The sequence below is a fragment of the Amblyomma maculatum genome, chromosome 3 (assembly GCF_055883805.1).
Source record: "Amblyomma maculatum isolate TAMU_Amacu chromosome 3, ASM5588380v1, whole genome shotgun sequence".
Lineage (NCBI taxonomy): Eukaryota > Metazoa > Arthropoda > Arachnida > Ixodida > Ixodidae > Amblyomma > Amblyomma maculatum.
The window spans coordinates 71,134,610-71,157,304 of NC_139346.1; the positions used below are offsets into that span (position 1 = coordinate 71,134,610).

A 22,695-nucleotide genomic window follows, 5' to 3' on the forward strand; every position below is an offset into this window, starting at 1 on the left:
TCCACTACGGCTCCTCTTTCTCTCTTTCCACTTTCACCCCCACTTTACTCCCTTCCCTTACGAGATGGTTGAGGTGTCCACATTTCCCTTCCTATAAATCAATCAATCAATCAGGCCGTGTCCGCAGGTCGCGTCCGCTGGCCGTGTCCGCCGAACGTGTCCGCAAAATTGTGTCCGTAGCAGTTGTAATTGAGAAGTGGCAGAGGTTATTGAGTGGCGTCTATCGATAGAGGGTGACGTAATGTTGCCGAAATAATAAATGGGCCACTAAATAATAAATGGGCGCACTATCTGCCACACTTGTTCTGGGGAGGTGTTGACCTGAACCACGCATAAGGGAAGGAAGGAAGGTTGGAGTGAAAGCGGAAAGAGAGAAAGTGGTGCCTTAGTGGATATGACGTCAAGGATGTGACGTCACGAAACCGGAAGTAGAGACGAAAAAGGGCACAGGAAGGAATTGGCTCGCAATTTGAAAGTACCAAGGAATAAAATGGGTAATGATGAAGTTAATGTGAGGTAGATAATGGGACATCATGCCACGGAAGTAGAGCCAGACGGAATTGGCGCGCAATTGGAAAGTACGAATGACTAAAATGGGCAAACAAGAAGTGAATTAACCACTAGAAGCAACCTATATCTATAGATTTATGAGGCGCTCGGCGAACACGCAGTCATCTGAATACCAAGCTGAAAATGTGACATAGGTGTGGAAAGTAGACTATGATATATACTAGGGCGAGATAAATTTCCATTAGTTCATTTATCCTGTAGGCATTAGTATTATTGCTTTTCACCGGCTACTTACAGCTGTTATAGTGGTTAGCATACCAAAAGCGCGAAGCAGTAAATTTCAATTGGATTTGACTGCCAGTTGCTTCGTTTTGGTGTCGGCGTAACCAGAGTCCTTTAATCATAACTGACAGGTGGCCGTGTGCTGGGCGATGCCACTGCTCTTCGTTACACCAGTTACCGGTTGCTAAAAATAATCCGAGATCGCTGCAGAGTCTGCACTAAAGAAATGCGCAAGCCTGAGCATTTCTGTGTTGTCCGCGAGATCAGTTAGCGGGATACCGCGAATGTCAGATACTGCACCTTTCCTTTCCTCTAAACTAATGATAGAACGCAGGGGAACTTTGATGCGTTTAAGGGAACACTGGCTGTGTTCGACAAGGAGCACGCGATGTACTGCGCGCTACAACCAACACAAGCATAAGACTCCCCTGATGGGGCTGGGGCAGGGAGGTCACCGCCGCTTGCGGCGGTGCTAGCCTGCTACCGAATTTTTATCTATTGCAGGCCGTCATTGCCCCTGCCACCGCTTTGGTGGTGGTGGTGGTTACTATGATGAGGGGGGATGAGGTACTGGGCACGACGTATGCCAGCCTGAGCTAGCGGCGGCACTCTTGGTGCCACTTTGGTGGTGGACGACGGCTCTTGTTGCGGCGCGCGTCTTTCTTTCCCTCTTCCTTTTCTTTCTTCTCTATTTTCTCTTCTGTCTGCACAGGCAGCGGAGGTAGCTCAGCTACATTTCAATGGAGGCGAAACGGAGAGGCGTCCGTGTGCTGTCGATGTCAGCGCATGTTAAAGGTTCCCAGGTGGTCGAAATTACTCCGTAGCCCTCCACTACGGCTCCTCTTTCTCTCTTTCCACTTTTTACTCCCATCTTCCTCCCTTCCCTTACGGCGCGGTTGCGGTGTCCACAGAAAACAAGTGAGACCCAGTCGGAAAAGAACTACAGAAAGTTTTTGGATTTTACGACAGAATTTCTGTGCGGTTTTTGACGGAAAACCTGTTCAGAAATTTCTGTAGTTACAACCGAAAGACTGCTACAGAACTACAGACAACAGCAATATACTACAGAAAAACTACAGAACTACAGAACAATCTGATGGTTACGACAGAACTACAGGATATTTTGTCGTATTTTTGACACAGTTCTGTACCTTTTTCGACTGGGGACAGTTACCGCGCCTTTCCCTTCCTATAAATAAATCAGAAGAAGGTGGCTCAGCTACAGAGCCAGTAGCAGGCCCGTGCATTTTCTTTTCCTTCTTCCTACAGCCATAACAACAACAACAATGCTAATTCTGCAATCATCTCGGTTCACTCCCACCTTCCTCCCTTCCCTTACGGCGCAGTTCAGGTGTCCACATTGCAAGTGTGATAGATACTGCGCCTTTCCCTTCCTGTGAACCAATTATTATTATAACTATCATCTCTGAATATTTGACCACCTGGCGATCTTTAACCCACGTTCTTTTGCCAGTGGTGTATTTTATGTGTTGTGCATGTCGTAACTGCACTCGCAACCGCTTCGATGGGCGACGAAGGCTGTTGCGACGCACGTTCTGTAGCGAGAGCTACATTGGTCACAGTTTCGCCATTTCGCGTACCTCCAACAGGTGCAGTTCTGCACATACTCGAGGAGCCGAGTGATGTGAGAGCGCAGCTTCTGCGCCCCTCGCCACTCGACTCGCCGCTGCTGAACGCCAAGATGCAGAGCGCAGTAGTAATAATAATAATAATAATAATAATAATAATAATAATAATAAATTGGTTCACAGGAAAGGGAAGACTCAGTATGTCAAATTTGTTTTTCAGAGACCTGACCCGCCCTCTAATGAAAGTAAGAAGATGGGAGAGAAAGTGGAAAGAGAGAGAGAGTGGTGCTATAGTGGGAGGGCGACAGAGTAAATTCGACTACGTGGGGAGCTTTACCTTGCATGGACTTTGCACAGCGCATAGACGTATTCGTTTCGCCTGCATCGAAACGCATCCGCCGGCAAGACGTAAAAAGCGGCACACAGCAGCAGCAAAGAGATTGAACGTATGAAGGCGCATGTAGCAGCGCAGAAGCTCGAACAGAGAGAGAATGAATGAATTAAAACTTCATTGCTTCTTTAAGAAGTAGTAGCGGTACAGGACGGAGTCTTCGTCTTGAAGTCTGTGTAGTCCTTGGCCGTGGGTGGGCCCCTAGTCCAAGGCGCCACTGATTCGGGCCACCTCGCTTGCGTGTGCTTTGAGTGCCCTTTGGGTCCCTAGCTCGCGGCTGGTGAGCCGGCTCTCCCATTGAGCCGCACTTGGTGTTTTGTGTTTGTGGAATGCTTGATTCCTTCCGCACTCCAATGTAACCTGATATAGTATTGGTTTAGCTCCGCACCACGGACAGTTGGCGCTATACTGTGTTGGGAACATCTTATTTAATATCTATAAATTTGGGAAGAAGCCTGTTTGCAGTCTTCGCCATCCTGTGGCTTCCTCCTTAGATAAATGTTCATGTGGTGGGAGGTACTGGAATCTTAGCCCCTTATATAGGTTTAGTAATTCCGAATAGCTGTCCCCGCAGTTAATCTGGGGTTCCTCTCAGGGTTAGTGACGTTCCTGCTCGGCTAGTCATTCCTCGAGCTAGGTTGTCTGCCTTCGTTGCCCCCGATTCCTGCGTGAGTCGGTATCCAGATTATGTTGTGTATTGGTCGTTCCTCAGGGAGCGGATGTTAATTCTGCTTCTAATATAGTTCCGGCACGCCTCTTGTGAATCCGTTTGGATGTTAAGGGATTCTGTCTTGTATTCTTGTATTCTTCTTTCGCTGCAAGAGCGACAGCAATCTCCTCTGCCTCCGTTATGTTAGATACTTCGGCTGTGAGCCTTGTGATGTGTTCTCCGTTGTGGTTTACGACTACTGCTACTGCGCTATTTCTGTGTGTTTGGGGGTATAGGGAGGCATCAGTGTAGACTGCATTGTCCCGATGTTCCATGGTTCTCTCATAATAATCTACCCTAGCCTGTCTCCAGTGAGCATGGGGGTTTGGGTCCATGTTTCGGGGGATGGGTTGTATGCATATTGGCTTTTTTAGCGGGTGTGGTGCTGCGATCTGGCTGTTTTGTGGCTTTTCTATTTCCCGACCTAGCTTTGTCAGGACTTCGTATTTGCGCCTTGAGCTGGCATTTTCCTAGTTCTTCGAAAGTGTTGCTAATTCCGAGTTGCATGAGCTTGTCGTTGGATGTATTTCTTGGGGGATGAAGTGCTGTTTTGTATGCCTTCCGGAGTATTGCCTCTGCTTGTTCCCTTTCTGCTTTGGTAGTCACATGGTACGGCAATGAATATGTTACCCGGCTGGCCACTAGGCTGTTGACTAGCCTGAGTATGTCCTCCTTCTTCATACCATACCTCTTGTTGGCTACTCCAGGCATCAAATGGACTTGACATCGGCGAGTAATGTAATGTATGAAACTTTGTGTATGGAGACGGCCAAATCGAATACTGTATATACAAAATTGAGACCGCTGCATTCCACTTCAGAGATCACCGGCCAGTCTTCATCCCTGTCAAGCAAAATGAATAAAAGATATGTATACCCAATGAATCTCATTGCTTAACATCCGTGACAACATGTTCGGCCAGAGAAACGTACCTTTTGCTACGTATATCCCGGCGTAGCTGAGCTAAACCACTACCATTTTTCGCTTTCTTTCTGTTCTTTCAATTCTTGTCTGTCCGACTAAGCAGCGGTGGTGGCTCAGCAAGGGCAACTCGGCAGGCCAGTGCATTTCCATTCTTTCCTACAGTCGCAACAACTGACATCGCAAAGCACACGGGCGCATTTGTGTTTTTCTTACAGCGAAACGCGGCTGCCGTTGTCGGATCGGAGCCTGCGCATTCTGATATAGCAGCCGAGTGTCTTCACGACATTCCTTACGAACAAGAAAGTCAGACGAATATCAGTGGCATGGAAGAAACTCTCCAGGAAGCGGACATGGTGTTCTGATGCACGGCTTTGATAGGCATAGATGGCCCTTACCCCTCAATTCTGAGCTCGTCATACTCCATCTACCCCCCTTCGAATCACCGCAGCCCCCTGTGTTCATCACCATAGATGGTCAGTCAGTGTTTGAAGTTCGCAAGCTTCAAATACCCGGCATGCTTATAGAAGGCAACAGCCTTAACACGGCGATACTGTCTAGACTTACAACTACGCATCAGATCATCTGCCTGATAAACGTGCAGCCAGAAAACATCGCGTCATTCGCAAGCATGACCTTATTTGCTCGTACAAGCATTTACAGAATTACATGCTGTACTCCCTGCACACATTTATCTAACAAAAACAGAAACAACAAAAGTGAATGTCCTCCTCAGGCAGGCCTATAAAGCAGCCATTGACTTGGCTACATACACCCTGAAGTGCACCTTAAGCATTCCTATTGAAAAAACAAAGCTATTTGTGATTTTAATAGATTTTTAAGAAATATTATGGGAGTACCATGAAGCTGACGTGGGTCATAAGGACCCATGAAGAAACATGAAGGACTAATAGGAATACATACAGAATTTGCATTTAGGTCCTGCGTCCTCTTTAACAGGCTCCTGTTACTCTGCATATAGCACGTAGGAAGTGCTTAAGATGTCGGAGCTGTGAATAGGTTCTATATTTTAGGAGGTCAATGAGCTCCTGTATCTGCATTTGTTTATCATAATCATCATTATCAGCCAGACTATACCCACAGCAAGGCGAAGGTCTCTCCCATTTTCTTTGAATTAATCCGGTCCTGTGCCACCTGCATCTACTTGACCCCTGCGAATTTCTTAATCTCATCCACCCAGGAAAGTTTCCTGCCGACCCCTGCTGCGCTTATTTTGACTTGGAATCAAATTGGTAACTTTTAGACACCATCGGTTATTCTCTCTTCGAACTCCATACTCATCTCTTCTTAATTTCGACTAGAACGTCAGTAATTTGATTTATTTGTCTGAACCGCTCTGAACTCTATTTATTAACGTTACTCCTACCATTTTCCGTTCCATGGACCTCTGCGTAGTATTCAACTTAAATATAACCCTTTTAGTTAACCTACATATGTCAGTCCCGTAGGTCTCTACCGGTTAAATGCAACTGTTATACACTTTTCTTTTGAGTGGTTCCGGTAAGCTGATAGTCATAATGATTTAGTACCTTCCAATTGTGCTCCAAACTAATCTTATTTTCCTTGTTATTTCCCTTTCGTGGTACGCATGTGCGGCCAATACCTGTCCTAAGTTGACATATTCGCTTACCAATTATAACGCTTCGCTACCTATTTTAAACTGCTGTTCCCTTCCCAGGCTGTTCACCATTACCTTCGTCTTCTAGATACTGATCTTTAGGCCGAGCTTTCTCCTTCTCCTGTAGAGATCATTTGTTATCAGTTGCAGTTGGTCCCGAGTTTTTTAAAGGAACACTGCGGCGGTTTTCAAATGTGGTAATACTCTAAATTTTTGAAGTAGGTTGTTTGTTGATCAGGTGCGCGAAGTGATTTTTTTCGATTATGCATAAAACACTTCCACAATCGCCGACTGAAAGCGCACAATTCAAATCTCCCGTGCACCATACGACTACTACAGAGGATGAAAGCAGAGAGGGAAACCTCGTTTCTCCGTCCGTTGTGACGTCGCTTTGAGGAGCCGGAGGCATTCAGAGCCACCCGAGAGAGCTTCCGGCATGCACTGTTCCTCATCACGGCGATGACATAATTGATGGAACCATGGACGCACGATGGAAGCTTGGTAACTGCTGCAGTGTTGCCGGCGGTACCGCGCCGCTGCATAGCACTCATTCGGTTCCCGTCTTGCCTTCTTACCATAGATATGATTCCAAAGCGCAGCCTTGTACAATGTTCAGAGCGTTGAAGGTCATTCTGTAGCCAGTGGACGTATTTTTTATGCCTTCTTGTTTCGCTACGTGCTCGTCATTCCCTCTGCTCATGTGTAATAGCCTATTGTGAGGCAACGGTTGTACGGAAGCTGACCAGTGGTGCTTTGGGTGCTCAGAAGAGGCGCCTGGTTAAGCTGGAGTCACCACCGAGCGTTTGACTCTGCAGGGACAGCTTTCTTCTTTAATCTTTTTTTTTATAAGGAACCTTAGAGATTGTTCCCGCAGCATTTATCCCTTATGCACGTGTGCTGAAGAGGAAAGGTATGAGAAGGCAGAGCTTCGGTTTGCAGTAACTTGCGCGCTGTTTTATTTATTTAGGAATACTGTCAATCCCGGGCGGGATCGTTACAGGCAGGGCACAAAACGCATACATAAGGTCAGACAATATTTGGAGCATGTTCAACGACAGGGACAATAATTTAAAATGAAAAGAAGATTGCGGTCAGAAATAAACGAAGCAAGACAAGGATCGGTGTACAGTAAAAACTTCAGTGAACTGTTGATACATGAAAACAAAAAAGAAAAAGGTATATGAATGGACACAGAATGGAAATAACAAAGCAATAAGGGATTAGTACAATTTGCACGTTATCAATGTATGCTGACAAGGAAACTGTTTGGATGAACATTCATGAAATTGTGTGCAAATCATCCTCCCTCTAGCTTTACAAATTCATCCATTTTTGATCTTTGTGTTATTGTTGGTTTCAAGGTGTTCCACTCTCTAATTGCAAGGGGGAAAAATGAGGCTCTGAAACTGTCAGAATGGCAAGAAAATTCATTTATAGTCAAAGAGTGTTTATAGCGTGTGAGTGTTGTATTTTCGTTGACGATGTACTTGATGTATCTGTATTAAAGTGGTTATGCACGAGTTGATACAGAAATTTCAGGCGCGTTTTTCCAAACTCAGCATGCCGGCTTTCTTAAGTAGGTGAGTTGGCGAGTCAGTCATTTTATATTTGTTAAAGATCTACCTTACCGCTTTCCGTTGTATTTCTTCTAGTTTTTTTCTGTTTTGTTTAGTTGCCGGGAACCATACGACGTTAGCATATTCCATTGTTGATCTTATAATGGCGTTGTAAGCTAGCATTTTAGTATCGGGTTGTGCATCTCGGAGACGACGTCTAAGGAAAAATAACTTTCGTGTAGTAGCTGCTGTTACGGTATTTACGTGCGAGCCCCATCTTAGGTTATGCGTGAGTATCAAGCCATGATATTTGTGTTCGCTGACTCGGGTTAGTAAAGTATTGCTTGTACTGTACAAAATATGCAGGTAAAGATTTTTTCTTGTTATCGGCACGAAAACACATGTATTAACATTTAGCACCATCTGCTACTCTGTACACCACTGTAACGTTGTTTCCAGTGCGTTGTTTAAGGCGATATGATCTTCAGAGGAATTAATTTCACGATAAAGGATGCATTCGCCTGCAAAAAGCCTGATATTTACGAGAATATTTTTAGGAAGGTCATTTATAAAGAGTAAAAATAATACTGGCGCCAGTACGCAACCTTGCGGTACTCCAGAGGTAACAGGTACTATTTGTGAGTTCTGGTTATTTATTTGTACAAACTGGTGACGATATGTCAGATAGTCCTGGATCCGATCTATGACAGTGTTATCACCGAATATGGATGTTAATTTCTTGATAAGCTTTACATGAGAAACGCGATCGAAAGCTTTGGAGAAATCTAAAAGATGAGGCCGATTTGTTTGTGGCTATCAATGCTAAGGAAAATGTCGTGTATTAGCTCCAGTAGATGGGTGACGGTTGATAGCCCCTTGCGAAAACCATGCTGAAAGGGTGATAATAGATGTTCCTGCTCAAGATGTGTGTTTAAGTGTTTTAGTATTATGTGTTCTAGAAGTTTGCAGGCGGTACAGTTAGCGATATTGGTCGAAAACTACAAATATTGTCTTTGGTACCGGATTTGTGAATAGGAATTACCTTCGCGGTTTTCCATTCCCTTGGCAATTTACCAGTTGTGAGTGATTTCAGTACACACAAGTATTTCGCAACCCATTGTGAGTACCGTTAGCGGAAAATATTCGGTAAGTTATTGGGCCCGATCCCTTTCTTAACATCAAGGTTTAATAGAAGGTTTAGTACCCTCGATTTATTGATAGTGGTTTGAAGCGATTTGTCAAACTGCACTGGTTTAGATGTGGGCAGCTGCCATTATCTCTCGTGAAAACAGATTGGAAGTAGCTGTTCAGCTTGTTTGCGCTAGTTTTGCTTTCTTCATCAGCGGCAAAGTTTACATGATTTTCTTTAAAGTTGAGGTATTCCCATAACGTTTTATGAGAGCTTTTTAGGAAATTGGGAAGGGCGTGGGTAAAATAACTCTTTTTGGCAGCCCTTATTTTTGACTTCATGTGGCTGATAATGATACTAAGCCTGGTTCTATTTTTTGTCGTAGAATGCAGTTTCAATGTTTTTCGGAGGCGTTTTACCCGGCATTTAGCGTGGATGACGTCTCGTATAATTTACGGGTTGTATGTTTTAGGCACTTTTGTTTTTATCGGTACATAGTTCCGGAGACAGAGTGATACGACATCTTTGAACGCGTGCCACACTATCTCAATATCTGTGTGGATGTCACTTGATAGGTTTTCGAACGGTGTAAAAGCGAAAGCAAAGTGGTCTAAAATGCTATTATCGTCAGCCCTGCTGAAGTTGTAAAATGTAGTTTTCGGTTTAGCGTAAAATGTTTTGTAATGAGTCGCGACTGTACAAAATTCTATCTTATGGTCCGATATGCCAGTAATTATCTCTACTTGGGATGTTTCAGGAGGAACGTATTCACTGAGAAAGACAAGGTCCAGAGCATTTGAAGTACATCCATGTACACGTGTCGGCTCTTGCACGATTTGTCGTACAGTGAAGTGTAGCACTGCATCGAAGACAATTTCCGAACAAACACATTAATATTGCATGGTCTGCCAATTTATATCCGGGAGGTTGAAATCACCAAGCAGGATTAATCTGTTTCCCTGAACCCATTTTTGCATGTAATTTAGGAAATTTTTCATGACATCCCAGTCAGATGAGGGTCTGAGATAGACGCTGCCTACAACAATTGCTTGAGAGCCAAATATTATTTTGCAGAAAACTGCTTCGGCGCCTTGAACGTCGAGAAGAACCGTGAATAGAAATTATTTTTTTATCAAGATTGCCACCCCTCCACCACGTGTCATCCCATCCCTTCTAACAACATTGTAATTTGGGGGAGTTATCTCGATATCCTTGATGTCACTTGCAAGCCACGTCTCCGTTACAGCTACAAAATCAGGTTCCAGCAAAGACGTAAAGATTCGAATCCTTCTAACTTGTCTAACAGGCTAAAAAGTTATTGATAAAAGTTATTTCGGACCCTTCTGTTGACGGCGGGGACGCAGTGTACGCTCTATATTTTGCTGTTTTTTTTCACTTTCAGAATCATCCAAATCTTGATCTTTCAGCACTATATCGTTCACTTCATTGTCCCATTTATATAGTTTTCACGCTTATACGTACTTTGTCGTAGACAAGGAAAACCTTTTCGGCCGCATTCTTTCTAGGCTTCGCGCACTCCCATCATTTTTAACGCGGTAGCGTTAAGGAGCTCGCGTCGCAGAAAAGCCGGTGTCGTCGGCGGCGTTGGCCGTGAGCGATAAATCCCGGCATGCACTTCATAAATAAACATGCACTTCATAAAGCAAAAGCAACTTCCAAGATGGGCAGGGTGGGAATAAAACCAGGGTCTCCGGAGTGTGAGACGGAGACGCTACCACTCAGCCATGAGTTCGATGCTTGAAAGCGGTACAAAAGCGCTTCTAGTGAATGCGGTGTTGCCTTAGAAACGTGCCGTAGAACGTTATACTGCGGTGTATATCGGTAATTATGAGTATGTTACTTACAGAAGTCGCAGTTACACGAGTAGCGAAGTACGTTTCCGCTACATTTCTTCTGCGCTCTGCGCACATGCAGAGCCATCTTGCGGCAAACACAGAAGAACCCCTCCTCGCAATGTGCGGCGCTGCCCCGACACGTGGCGCGCCACTCGCCCCTGACGTTTCGCCGTGCACCCTCACGGGTTGTAGAGTCAAGCGTCTTTCCTTCCTTTAGATCCCTATCTTCCCTCACCCGCTTCTCCCCTTCGGGCCGCGCAGGTACCGGTGCGAGGATGCCCCAGTACCCTTGCGTTTAATAAGCTTTCTCGGCGAGGTGCAATAACGCTATCGCGTTCCACTCTTGAAGGCGAAGCTTAAGCGTCCTCCAAATTTTTTTTCTAACGTCGCGCACTCGAGATGAAAAATCCTGGCTTATGGAAAAGTTTGTTCCTTTAAGTTTGAAGCAGTTTTTTAGTACTTTAGTTTTGTCTCGAAAGTTCAAGAATTTCAGAATTACTGATAGTATTTTTCCACTTGATGGCCTTCCGATTCTATGTGTTCTTTCAATTTCGACGGGAGCAACCTTGATAATTTTCTGAATGATTTCTTCTTTTATTATGTATTCTAACGTTTCATTGTCTTCCTTGTCGTCTCTGGAACTCGACACACTACTAAATTTGACCTTCTTGATCGATTTTTCAGGTCATCAATGCGGGCTTCAAGAGACAGGACTTGCCTCTGCAGGTCTACTACCTCATGTGTACAATTTGAAATTTTGTTGTCTAGGATGGTAAGGTTTTCTAATTTGGCATGATAGAAGCTAATCGCTGTTCTTTAATATCTTTCAAGTCGTCGGCGATCTGTGCAAGCTGTCTGCAAATTTGTGTCATGTCGAGACCAGGATTTATTTCCACATTTCTTGCTAGCAGTAGTAAATGTTTTACAAAGGCGGCAATGTCACAAAGAAGGGCAGATCAACCGTGGGCACGGCAGCACACGCAGATAGGGATCATTGGAATTTACGCATAAACAATATCGTTTCCTTACCTGCACAAGAAAGCCAAAGCATTAGACGTCCGCATTTCCACTTCGCTGCAGTGCCCTGTGGCTGCTGAGGTGACCCGGCCGGCTTTTATATTGCAGGTTTTCCGTGCTGTCTCAAAGGCGGCGCTGGTACTCGCGTCGGCGCACAGTATGTCTCATGCCGGGCGACCATGTTGGAAGCATCCGCGCACGATGATATGCGGCGGGAACGGCACGTGTTGATGGGCTCCCAGCTGCATTGGAGTTGCTTGCGTCAAGTTTCCGTAGACCGAACCAAGATGGTATCAACAGGGTGGTGATGACTGAGTGCACAAGAAAGACGAAAGATTAGACGTCCGCATTTCCACTGCGCTGCCGTGCCCTGCGTTCTCAGAAGATTGCCCGCTGCCTCTTCAGTTTGTTCGGCGTCCTGTTCAAAAATATGTCAGCTTTGGGCGTTGTAAGCTTCTTGCATCGCAACAGTGCAAAACTGAGCGTATTCCGCTTCATTTCTTCGTTCCCGATTTACGAGGTCTTTCGCGCTGCTATTCAAACTGCCAATACCGACAAGGCAGCAAAGAAAAAGATAAAAACGACTCCACAGATTCCCGCCACGGATGCGTGTGCAAGGGCAGAATAGAAGGCAGGCTGGAAATGAGGATCTGAGGGCCGTAGTGAACACGGAAGGGATTGCAACGTACAACGAACCTTGCTCCCACATACTTGTCCTCCCCGCTACGCGTACGCGGAACGACGGCGCCCTTACAATGATGCAACACTATAGGTTACCCAATCTTCTCCTGGGTGTGCTAAACGTGGGTGTTCAGTTTAGACAATATAATTTCAGTTAAAATATAAACGTTCGTTTAGAACTCATGAGGAACTCATTACCAGAAATAACTTTCGTCCAAAAACGGTCACACTCCTCCTTTCTGTGTAGTAAACCGGCCAAACGCAATGCGAAAGTAACAGTGCGTCTGCCGCAAATTTTTGTTTTCAAATTTCAATCTTCACAAGTGAACGGTCCGCAAGCGAAGCTTGTTTAAATTCACCGCATAACATCAGTGGGCATGGATGAGACTGTGCAGGGCCTAATAGCCTGAAAAGGTGTTCAGCAGCTCACAGCCGACTAGGTTATTAATACTTTATAGGTAGTACTGGCACTAGTCGCTCATTGTAAAAAAGAATAAATTCATCAACGGCAGGTTTATTACAAAAACAATAATCGGTTTAATTCCACTTCAATAAAACTGGACTTCGACCATCTGATATTATGCTAGTTTATATTTGTGCAGCTGCATTAGCGTGGTTTTCTTTCGTTCTAGCAGATGGTGCCTTCTCTGACGCCATCTCCTGTAAGCAGCGATAACAAGAGACCCCTGGGTGTCGACAAGCAATGAGTGCAAAGGTGTCCTACACGGTGAAGTGGACTTACTCTGTTTTTACTTTTCATGAGTTTAAAGACGGAATTCCCAAAAACGGAGCTCTAGGCATTACTCTTTTGGTTCTCTGTAAAGTTTCGAAGTCAGCTGCCAAATACTGGGCTTAAATGTTCTCTAGCAATAAAAGCATTCACCGAAATCAGTGTATTAGATCGTCAGGAAGGCACTCAACAGCATGGCGGCCAGAACAAGAAGAGCCGATGTTTATTGATTGCCATCGTATTTATAGGTTTCCATAGCGCGGCGCACGCACTGCGCATGACATGTGCTCCGTCATCAGACTATCCCACAAGCCTGATACATCCTTCCATGGTTAACACAAGGTCAAAGCAAATGTTCATGTTAATTTATTAAAAGCAGCTTCATAATAAAGGCGCTGTGGAGGTCGTATGGTGCGAGTCGACTTTCTGAGAGTGGTGGTCCTGGTTAGATCTGGAAGGGTGACTGCAGCTGAGGGCGTGGCACCATGGGCTGGAAGTTGGCTGAAAGAGGGCTGCTGTGTTGTAGCACTGTCAATGCTGGAAAGCTGTGGTGTTACGCTACCAATGCTGTCGGTGTCGTCGTCACTTGTTTCAGCATACTTCTCGCCAGTGTGAAGCAGGTGTCTTCTGTTTCGTCGAAAAACACGACGATCTTCAGTCACGACGTGGTATGACCTCGGAGCAGCTTGTCCAACAATCTTGCCTTTCTGTGACCAAGTCGTATCTCTTAGTCGCACCACGTCACCTTTAGCAAGTTGTGGCAACGGCCGCCCTTCGCATGTCTGACGATGCTTCACCACATCAGTGGCCGTGATTTTTCCGAAATCTGTAATATTAGATCGAAGGCGCCTTCCTTGAAGAAGTTCACCAGGGGATTGACCATCGGCCAGTGGTGTTGAGCGGTAGGCTAGAAGGCCTAGCCAGAAGTCGTCTCCTGCATCATCTGTTTTTTTCATTATGCGCTTCAGAACTTGGACGTCTCTTTCTGCGAGACCGTTAGACTGCGGGTAGTAGGGACTGGACGTGACGTGTGCGAAGTCGAACTGCTTGGAGAAGACCGCGAACTCTTGGCTTGAGAACTGGGGTCCATTATCAGTGCAGAGTTCCACAGGAATGCCACATCGAGCAAAAATAGCGCTGAGAGCCGCAACAACGCTTTTTGCACTTGTGTCTGGAAGTTTCTCGACATCTGGTAAGTTTGAAACAGAGTCATACACGGCAATATAAGAATGTCCCCCAAAACAAAAGATGTCCGCTCCGACCCTGTACCATGCACACTGTGGCACCAAGCGCATGAGCAAGGGCTCTTTGGCTTGTTTGTACACAAACTTTCTGCACGTTGAACAGTTCTGAATCAGCTTAGTGATTTCACTGTTGAGGCCCGGCCAAAAAACGAGACGTCTGGCTCTTTCTTTGCATTTGTTCAAACCAAGGTGACCAGCATGAATTCTTTTTAGCATTTCCCGTCGCATGCCCTTCGGTATGACGGCTTTCGTTCCCTTGAAGACTATTCCGCTGAAAACGGACAGTTCAGATGAAAAAGGCTTCAATTCACCTTGAATTTCTTTATCTTTTGATAAGTCGGTGACGACAGTGTTCAAGTAGCTATCCCGAGCTGTTTCTTTCGCCAGTTCCTGCTGTGTTGTTGCCCTGACCATGCAGTTCAGGAGCTGAAGTGCGTGAACTTCTACATCTTCCGTGGCACCCGCATTGTCAACTTCGCCTGCCGGAGTCGCTCGTGACAGCATGTTTGCCAGGACGAGGTGCTTCCCCGGAACGTACTGCAGCACATAGTCGTACCTAAGATGTCTTAAAAAGAATCTCTGTAATCGTGGGGGCACGTCACAAATTCCTTTAGAAGAAATCGATTAAAGTGGCCTGTGGTCGGTCTCAATAATAACCCTCTGTCCGTACACAAACTGGTGAAACTTCACGCAGCCGAACAAAATTCCGAGCGCTTCTTTCTCAATTTGTGCGTAACGTTGCTCAGGAAGTGTTAGCACTCGGGATGCATAGGCCACTGGTCGCCAGGAACCAACGTGACACTGCAGAAGTGCCGCCCCAACGCCATCTTTGGATGCATCGCATGTTATTTTTGTTTCCTTTTTAGGGTCAAATATTGCTAATACGGGCTCTGACGCGAGTACCTGCGTGACGCCTTTCCATTCTTTCTCGTGACTTTCGGTCCATTAAAACTCGACTTGAGGTTTGATAAGCGCTCGTAGCAGCGCTGTTCTCTCAGACAAGCGAGGTACGTATTTTCCAAAGTAGATGACTACTCCTAACATGCGTTGAACATCGGCTTTGCTTTTTGGCGTTGGCATTTGAACCAAATTGCCCACTAGCTTCGGACTTTGGGAAATTCCAGTTTGTCCGATTACGTCACCCAGAAATTGATCCTCGGTTAGACTAAACTTGCATTTTTCGGCATTGAATGTCAGTCCTGCCTTTTCGGCGGCTTTTGACACTTCCACTAGCCGCTCGTCATGCTCTTGCCGTGTAGCCCCCCACACAAGAATGTCGCCGATATACACATGCACTCCTGGTAGCCCCTCAAGCATCTGACTGAGCATTTTGTGAAAAACTTCCGGCGCAGATGCGATGCCGAACGTAGACGCAAGTAACGATATCTACCGAAAGGAGGGGCAAATGTGCATATTTTTGATGTCCTCTTGTCGAGTGGTATCTGGTGAAATCCAAAATTTGCGTCTAGAAAGCTAAAGAAGCAGGCGCCTGTCAATTCCGCTTCAATATCTTCTCGCCTGGGAAGCTGGTAATGCTGCCGGTTTATATACTCATTAATCCTTCTGGGATCCATGCACACCCTAAGTCTGCCATCTTTCTTTTTCACCAAGACCAAAGGGCTTACCCAGTCGGTAGGGTCGTCTTCCTTTTTGATGATGCCGGCCACCTCCATTCTCTGAAGCTCGTCACGCAGGGGTTGGCGCAAGGACAGGGGCACCCGCCGCGCTGGCTGGACGACCGAGACAGCAGCTGGCTGCAGTACCATGCTGTAGGGTTGCTTCATGCAACCTAACCCTTCGAAGACGTACTTAAAATCTTTAAGTGCTCCATATTCAGCAGAAGCGCTGATAGTGTCGATTGACCGTCGCACCAGACCCATTGCTTCGATTGCTTCAAGCCCAAGTATGGCCTGACAACCATTTTTCACAACGTAAAACTTCACCGTAGTGGCGGCGTTCCCAATGGTCACTTTTTGGACGGTTTTTCCATAGTTTGTGATTACGCCTCCATTGTAGGCTCGCAGCTCAGAGCTCGTAGGGTTCAGTTCGGCAATGTGTAGCTTGCGGTATACTGAAAAGGGTATAATGCTTGCCTGTGATCCAGTGTCGACCTTGAAGAGTGCTTCACGACCCGCGATTTGGGCTTTCACAGTCCAGTCCTTACTGTCGCTGCTTGCGATGCCAACGTCAAGAACGTCGAACTCATCGTTCATGTTAAGTTCGCTGACTTCGCTGACGACTGCCTTGGCCGGACAACAAATTGTAAAATGGTGGATCTTTCGGCAGGAGTTGCATCTTTTCCCATATGCCGGACACTGCCGTTGTTCGTGCCGTCGGTTGCACTTCTTGCAGCGATACGTAGTTCTGTCGAGTGCAGTCGTCTCTTGTGGATCCATGCAGTGACGGCATGGCGCTACATACCGAGAGATTGCGTCAATACTGTTATCTGGCTTCTCCCAGATCTGATTTCTTCGTGCCACTGATTCCGCTAATCGGCACATTTCTTCAGCCTTTATCAATGTCAGGCCCTTCTCACGGAACAATTTTTCACGCAACTTTGAATCGTTCGTCCCAAAGACGATCTGACCTCTGATCATTGAATCGTTCAGACCTTCGAAGTTGGACTAAGTTGCCTGTTTCTTGAGATCTCGGATAAATTTTTCAAACGGCTCTCCATCCCCTTGCTTCCTCGAGCGGAATACGTAAGGCTCATGCACTTCGTTGCTTCCCTCAGCACAGTAGGCCTCAAACTTCGTGACCAGAGTGTCATAATCTTCTTTGTCTTCCCCAGCCACAAACTGGAACGTGTTGAAGACGTCAAGCGCGTCATCTCCGGCAACGCTTAAGAGGAGCGCTGCTTTTGCTGCACCGGTTCTAGGATCCTCTTTAGACGTGGTCGCCTTGATGAAAAGTTCCAGTTTCTGCTTAAATCGCTTCCATTTCTGAGACAGGTTTCCCGAGAGCTGCAAGGGTTCTGAGGGCTTCAGCAGGTCCATCATCGACCGTGGCTAACTGGCCACTTCTGACACATCAGATCGTCAGGAAGGCACTCGACAGCATGGCGGCCAGAACAAAAAGAACGGATGTTTATTGATGGCCATCGTATTTATAGGTTTCCATAGCGCGGCGCACGCACTGCGCATGACATGTGCTCCGTCTTCAGGCTATCACACAAGCCTGATACAATCAGTGTGTGTAATTCCATTGATGCATCTAATCTGGACAACAAATATCTTAAATTGAGCTTCTGTGGAAGTGCTGCATTTAAAATGAGCTCCCTAATGAAGGGAACTATAATCCTTTAACATCCTGAATGCCCCATTATAGCAGTTAAAATTACTCCTAAAATTGCTTGTTTAAACTACGTCTATGAAAGGAGCCGAAATACTCCTCAAAGGAGTATTTAATAGTGCTATTAGATGCCACGGTAACAACTTAATGACCAGAAATATACTCCAAAAATGAACCCTTGCCTTAAGAGAAGTAAAATGTTTACTCCTTTGAACACCTTAAATACCTCTCCGCACGCGAGAGTAAAGCCGATACTCCTTTTCTGAGGAGTAAAAAAATCACCTTTCCAAGAGTGCGCTAGGCCGCGGGCTATTTACTCCTCTTTGACTGGCTTCGAGTTCACAGTGTTACTGCTTCACCCTTTCCATAAAATTCTTTGTTTTCCCAACGGTTTCACTTGGCACTCAAAGCACGATATGGTGAACCGTGCTATTTGACCATTTTTTTTAGAACAGTGACTTTTCGTCTTGACGGGAGGCCTTAAATGGAGGTAGTCAGATAGTGGATTGCTTGCTGCCCTTCCTTCCCTGGAATATCCGCGGCGAGGCTCACTGAGCGCCATGTAAATTCTGCTAATATTGGCAAACAAAATTTTTAAAATGCCTTATTCTATACCACAGCACACAGTTTTTATGTAGAATTTACTCTCCTATAAAGGAAGTATTGATCATTCGTGGACGCATCTGGCAAGGATACATGCGGTGAAAACACCGATATTCATTCAAGTGGAAACTGAAGGCATAATGACATGCACAAAGTCACAAAAAGCTTTGAAAGACTGGTGCAATGAGTGGCTAATGATACTTAACACAAGTAAATGTAAATATTTGTAATTTCCTCGTCGCCATTACCCCCACATGTTCAGCTACACAATATCTAACGTTCCTCTCGACCTTGTCCAATCATACAAGTACCTTGGTGTTTATCTTTGTCATGATCGTACGTGGAATACGCATATCTCAAACATCATACCATCCCCTAACAGAACACTATGATTTTTAAAGCGTCACCACCGCTGTGCACCTCAACATGTCAAGCTCCTCGCATACAAACCATTAGTTAGATCAAAATTTGAATATCCATCTCCCATCTGGTCTCCGAAACAAGCATATCCCTGTAATTTAACTGAAGCAGTTCAAAACCGAGCAACTAGACTCATTCATTCATCGTATTCTTCAGATATCAGCATATCATCCTTAAAATCACAGTCCAACCTACCTAACCTTGCTCATCGTCGCTACATTGCTGGTTTATGTTCGTTTCACAAGTTTTTTTTACTCCGAGCTACGACAGGGAGCTTACATCTGCACACCCCCACCACGTATCTCCCTCGGCACGGATCATCAGCAACAAGTGTCACGACCTAGCGCCTGCACCACTAAATTTTCTTCATCATTCTTTCCCCGGACTGCCAACGACTGGAACGGCCTTCCCCGAGAACTTGCTGCTATCACATGCTCATCTTTAGTTCTTGAAAAAATCGCACGTGCACTTGCTCAGTGAAACTCTTGTATTTGTATAACCTGCTTGCACATTTATGTTACCGACTCTGTTTTTTATTTCTGTGCGCCCCACCTCTTATGTAATAGCCTCTAATGAGGGTCTTAAGTTATTAAAGTGAAGTGAAGTGAAGTGAAGCGGCGATCAGCACAGAGCACAATGACGGAGCCGCATTGTCACGCGACGTTTTGGGCAATCGCAGGCGGCGTCGATAACCGCGGTGAGCTCCATGGCGCGGGCTGTGTATTTCTGCTGAAAATAAAGTTTTTTACTTTTTCTGCCTGATTTCAGCATGTTTTCGATTTAGCATGCATAAGCTGTGAGTTTCGCTGGAATCATAATTTTTGGGAAATTTGCCGCAAGTGTCCTTTAACAAGGTAATGTATCAGCGAATCGCAGATTAGCCAGATATTCATTTCATACTTTCTAATACATTATTTAAGCAAGCTCTAAATAGCACGAAGGATATTGTGTCTCCTTGCCTAACACCTTTCCCAATTTGAATTTTATCACTTTCGTTATACAGAACTATGGTTGCTGCGCAGCCACTATAGATATCTTCCAGTTCTTTCACATATGGCTCACTGATACTCTGAACTCGCGATGCCTGCATGAGCGCTGAGGTTTTGAACTTGTTCAAATGCTTTCTCGTAGTCAATAAATGCTATGTATAGGGACGGTTGTGATCCGAGCACGTTTCTATCCCCTGGTGTATAGTGTGGATATAATCGATATTAGAGTACGCTTTCCAAAATCCTTTTTACTCCTTTCGATGATTAAAGCCTAAGGTTGTCCTGATCCAATTAGCGAACTTTGGCAAATACATGTTACGCGACTGATATTAAGTTGATTGTCCATAATATTTGAAGTCTTTAGCGTCTTCTTTCTTATGAATTGAGATAACATTGGTGTTCTTCCATTACTCCGCTACTTTCGATGTCATTTTGTATTGCGTAAACACAGTTACCAGCTTTTCTAGCACGATATCCGCTCCGTAGTTCAACAAATCTGTAGTTACCAGATCCTCTTCAGCTGGTTTCCCCCTATTCATAGCTTCTAAGGTTTTCGTACCTTGGCCCTTTCTTACCTGCGCAACGTCTGATTGCTCTTCATTACAACCAATTTCAGTCTTGTCGTGAGTACTATGGTTATTGTAGAGGTCCGTATAAAACACCTCGGCTACCTTGATTATCTTGTCCATGACAGTAATAACATTACCCGTCTTGTCGCTCCGGGAAATTATAGGATTTTTGCATATGAATAATATTGCCTTCACAGCTCTCAGGCAATGAAAGGTCTTTAGAGCATGCTCAATTTTCCCCATGTCATTCTTCATTGTGTCGGCCACTTGCCTTTATTGATTAGTTTTATTATCTGTCAGGTCTGTCCTCTAAGGTAGGTCAAAGGCATTCATACTCTGGCGTTTCTTAATCAATCTTTTTTCTCCTTAAATAGTTTATCAATATCCTCTGTAACAATTCTACCGCCTACTTCTACCATGCACTCCATAATGATATCTCTGAAATTGTTGTTCATTGATTCTGGTCTAAGGTTGGCTTCCTGTGTTACCACCGAGTATTTCAGCAGCGAGAGATTGAATATTTCTACTTTTCCTTTACTATTAAATCGTTTATAGGTTTCCTCACTAATCTGTACCGCTCCCTCTTCAAATCCAGATTAATTGGAAACCTTGTCATCCTGTGGTCACTGCATCGCACCTTTCTGATTACTGCTACATAATCCATAATGCGAGCTTTAGACAGAGTATGAAATCAATTTCATTTATTCTACCTTCTAGGCTTTTTCACGCCCAATTCCAGCTCTTCCGTTTGATAAAGGAAGTATTAATGATTCGTATGTTATCGGCTTAAGAATACTCTAGTATAGTAACTCCCTTCTGCTATTTTTTAATCGAATGCCAGAGTTGCCCAGTGTGACGTCTCCAGCTTGCTTTTTTCCTACCTTGGCATTGAAGTCGGCATTCAGTACAATATAATGGGTTTTCAATTACCCCACTGCCGATTCTAAATCTTCTTAAAAGCTTTCTACTACCTGGTGATCATGACTACATGTGGTTGCGTACGCTTGTATAACGTTCAGCTTCTACCACTTATTTAGCTTAATTATTATGCCAGATACCTTCTCATTAACGCTATAGAATTGATATAATTACCAGTGTGATAGCTCGTGTGCATGACGCGCCACTTGCGAACTGATAGCAGCAGCGGATAAGTAACCGCGCTGGCTATATAAGCGGTCAAAGAACGAATAAACGTCATTCCTTATCCTTCACCTGGTCTGGGCTGTTTCTTCGAGTACGGCCAGCTCGGCTGCCGCCGCTACTACATTTACTGGCGACGAGGATGGGATCTGCGTGGCTGTCCACTTGTTTCGGCAATTGCTACTGAAGACTGCGATTTCCTGGCCGGCACTGCAATGTCGAAGGTGGGAAAAATTGATTCCTTTGACGAAAAAAGCGAAAACTTCGAGTCCTACCTGGAACGGTTTGAGCTTTACGTGCAGGCAAACGATGTGGCTGAAGGCAACAAACTAGCTGTGTTTCTGACGGTCGTGGGCCCTCGAGTTTATGAAGTTTTGAAGAACCTCGATACCCCACTCTTCAGCCAGCAAAACGTATGACGAGGTCACTACCCTGCTAAAGGGCCACTACAGTCCCCGAAAGGCCGTGATCGCGAAAAGGTGCAGATTTAACCGTATAGTACAACTCGAGCAGGAGACGGTAGCTAAATTTATGATTCAGCTCAAAAACCTGGCCGGAAGCTGTGAGTTCGGCGAATTCCTGGACGAAGCGCTTAGAGATAGGCTAGTCGCCATACTACGCTGCGTTGACACTCAGCGTGAGTTGTTTGCAGCTGAAAAACTTACATTAGAAGAGGCGTGTAAAATCGCTCTAAATCGTGAGCTAGCCTCCACCCAGACTCAACAAATAAAGTTAGAACAGCACTAAAGTATACTGCAAACGCAACCGAGGCTAGAAGTTGATCAGCTGGACCAAGGACGCCGGGTAAAGAAACACGGTAAAAACAAGGCGGAACCCCTAGAATGCTTCCATTGCGGGAAAAGGCATGCAGCCGAAAGGTGCCGGTATCGCAAGTATGAGTGCCATATCTGCGACGAGCAAGGTCACTTGCAAATAATGTGCAGACAGCAGGCGGTCAAACGAGGGCACTGAACGCAATCGATAGTCCCGCAGATGAGTCTGAGGACGAGCAACAAATCTACAGAATGACAACGAGTACTTCTGCATGCTACGTCACTGTTAAGATGGAAGGACGGGCCATAAGAATGCAAATTGACACAGGGGCGTCAGTCACCGTCATGCCAAAATCTGTTTTCCGGAGCGAGTTTCCGCATTTGGCAGTGGAGGAAGCTACCGTTCCTTTAAGGACGCATACACAGGGGAACTGGTGCCGGTCGTGGGATCGGCAAACGTGCAAGTCGAGTACGGTAATCAAACTGAGGTTATGCCGGTGCTGGTAGTAGATGATGGTGGAAAAGAGTTGCCGTGTCTTTTGGGTCGTAATTGTACTGAGTAAGCCTAAACTGAACTGGCAAGAAGTTAAAGCTTTGCAGCAAGATGATGCCGTACTTGAGATAAAGAAGAAATTCGAACTCGTGTTTTCGCCGCA

General features: G+C 45.3%; 1 pseudogene; it reads left to right on the top strand.

The window, feature by feature from the left end:
- The first annotated feature begins 21,343 nt into the window (after positions 1 to 21,343).
- On the top strand, positions 21,344 to 22,013 carry LOC146194957 (uncharacterized; annotated as a pseudogene).
- Positions 22,014 to 22,695: the final 682 nt, after the last annotated feature.